This window comes from Pinus tabuliformis, chromosome 2_1, assembly GCF_031772625.1.
Source record: "Pinus tabuliformis cultivar Carrire ecotype Pingquan chromosome 2_1, CPIR1, whole genome shotgun sequence".
NCBI classification, from domain to species: domain Eukaryota; kingdom Viridiplantae; phylum Streptophyta; class Pinopsida; order Pinales; family Pinaceae; genus Pinus; species Pinus tabuliformis.
Genome location: NC_142299.1, coordinates 507,088,929 through 507,091,709, shown reverse-complemented (window position 1 = coordinate 507,091,709; position 2,781 = coordinate 507,088,929). Strand labels below are relative to the sequence as shown.

At 44.3% G+C, this 2,781-nt stretch overlaps 1 pseudogene; it reads right to left on the bottom strand.

Annotated features, from left to right (window-relative positions):
• Positions 1-361: 361 nt before the first annotated feature.
• LOC149201184 (pentatricopeptide repeat-containing protein At1g15510, chloroplastic pseudogene) lies at positions 362-2,386 on the bottom strand (annotated as a pseudogene).
• Positions 2,387-2,781: the final 395 nt, after the last annotated feature.

Sequence of the window (2,781 nt, the reverse complement as noted above, 5' to 3'; positions counted from 1 at the left end):
CACAGAGTGAAGTTCCCACAAACTCCGAGGTCCTTGGCAATTTGAAGCTTTTGATTTTGAGCTAGCAAACTCTAATCTCAATCGTAATTCTGTGTTTTATCAAGCAGTCACGTTCTCACGGTGGCTTGGGAGGTCTGCTCTGGCTGCTTATGGCTTTTCGATCAATGCAATTTGTCCCTTGATAGATGTTGCACAGGATCTATTTAATAACCCCTCGATGCAGTTACCAGCTTCTTAATGTGGTGGCAAATAATTTAGTCATTCCCTTCCATGGCTTTCAGCACAATGCCTGTCTTCGAAACAGACAGTGCCACCTTCATTTCCCAGGTCCATCTTTGTTTAGATTTTCTGCATTTGTCTGCTACCTGTCTTCTCCTCCAAGGAAAGCATGTACCTGCTTATTGACCTCAATCCAGCTGCATCCAGCTGTCTTTTTTATGCCTCTGTCATTCATCATTTGCCGCACCTTTGCAATGTCACCCCACCTGCCAACTGTAGCATAGATGTTTGAGAGAAGTACATACGGTATAGCGCTTTCAGATTCCAACTCAAAGATATGCTCTGCAGCACATTCCGCTAGCTCTACATTATTATGTACTCTACACGCAGCAAGCAAACAACTCCACACAGAAGCGCTTGGTTTTATTGGCATTTCGTTGATAAAGTCTAGTGCTTCATCCAGCCGACCAGCACGGCCAAGAATATCAACCATGCAGCTATAGTGCTCCATTGTAGCTGTGATATGATAATCATTGATGCAAGTAAAGCATTGATAGCCCTCATCTACCAGGCCCGCATGACTGCATGCAGACAATACACTAAGCAGGGTAATTTCATCAGGGCACATGCCAGACAGTTTCATTTGGTCAAAGAGTTTGAGGGATTCATTGCCACAGCCGTGCATGGCATATCCTGCAATCATTGCATTCCAGGAGGCCAGGTCTCGGCGATGCATGTTGTCAAACAATCGGAGTGCCTTAGGTATGTTCCCACATTTTGCATACATGTCTATCAGAGCATTTACCACAAAAGCATCTGACTGAAAACCACCTGTGATTATTTTTTCATGGATCTCCATACCCTGTTCCAGAGCTGCCAATTCCGTACATGCTGGGAGAACACCGGCAAAGGTTTTTGCATCCGGCATTATACCTGCCAGGTGCATTCGTCGGAAAAACCTCAGGGCGTTCCAACCATGCCCATTCTGTACAAATCCTGCAATCATCACAGTCCAAGAGAACACATCCCTTTGGGGTATTTCCTGGAAGAGTTCCAGGGCCTCGTCAATGAGCCCAGTCTGCACATATCCCGCAATCATTGCCGTCCATGAGAAGGTATCCCTCTGAGGCATTGCTAGAAAGAGTTTGCGAGCCTCATCAACAAGTCCATTCTGTGCATACCCCGCAACCATCGCATTCCACGAGACCAGATCTCGTTGATGCATTTCATCAAATATTTTGCGTGCCTTATCTATACTCCCACATTTTGAATACATGTCAACAAGGCCACTCATGACAAATACATCAAACTGACATCCGCCTATTATAATCTCTTCATGGATCTCCACCCCCTCTTCCAGAGACCTCAATTCGGCACATGCCGACAAAACAGTTGCAAACGTAAAATGATTTGGCTGGATACCCAAGCCGCGCATCTGGTAAAACAATCTCAATGCCTCCTTGGCAATACCCTGCTTTACATAACCCGTAATCATAAGAGTCCATGAAACAACGTCTCGTTTAGGCATTTTGTCAAACAGTTCCCGTGCATTCTCTACACGCCCACATTTGGCATACATATCTACAAGTGCGTTCCCTACAGCGAGATCAGACAGAAACCCCCGCCTTATTATTTCTTTATGAATCCCCGCACCGAATTCAGGAGATCCCAATCCGGCACAGACCGGAAGAACACTGGCAAAAGTGAACTCATTGGGCTCAACACCCGCCCACTGCATTTGGTGAAAGAGTTCCAATGCTTCCTGATAGAACCCTTGTCTCGCATAAGCTGCAATCATCACAGTCCATGAACATACGTCTCGCTCGGGAATTTGGTTGAAAACTCTGTCAGCATCCACCAGACTCCCACATCTGACATACATGCTAACAAGCGTGTTGTGTAAAAGGTTGTCTGTTGTAAATACAAATCCACTCTGATTGATGTGGGCGTGGACTCGTTTACCGTCTGCTAAAGCTTTCTTCTTAATGCAGCCCTGCAAGAGATGAACATAATTGTGCGTAGATAAGTCTATGGGAATGTCTGTAATATGCAAAATGCGGAGCGCCTCGTTCAAACGGCCCTGTTTACACAGTGTTCTAATGTCTTGCAGAGAAGTAATAACGTTGGAATTGGGCTTTGAATTTGCTTTTGTAATGGTGGCAGTCATTCTGCTTTGTACATGTATAAATACAATCTTCCTCATCACCACCACTACCATCATCTGCCAGTTGGTTAAGATTATTTATTCTTGCCATTGATCTTGCAGACTTTCCGCTAGATTTTCTTCAAATCAATCCGACCAGAATTGCAATCAAAATAATACCCTTAACCAATATCTCCATTTCTACCTGATGCCTGACGGAGACAGAACTGTTTGGAGGAAAGTCTATATCAATTCCAATCTAACGCCTTGGACAACATTGATAATATATTTGTTCGATGTGAGTATTATTTATCCACCACCTAAGTCTTACTTTTTCCATGTACAGGGTTTTTCTAGCATGAAGGCTTACATCTCAAAACTAATGTCATGTTTGTTCTTCTGGGCATGTCACCACCAAC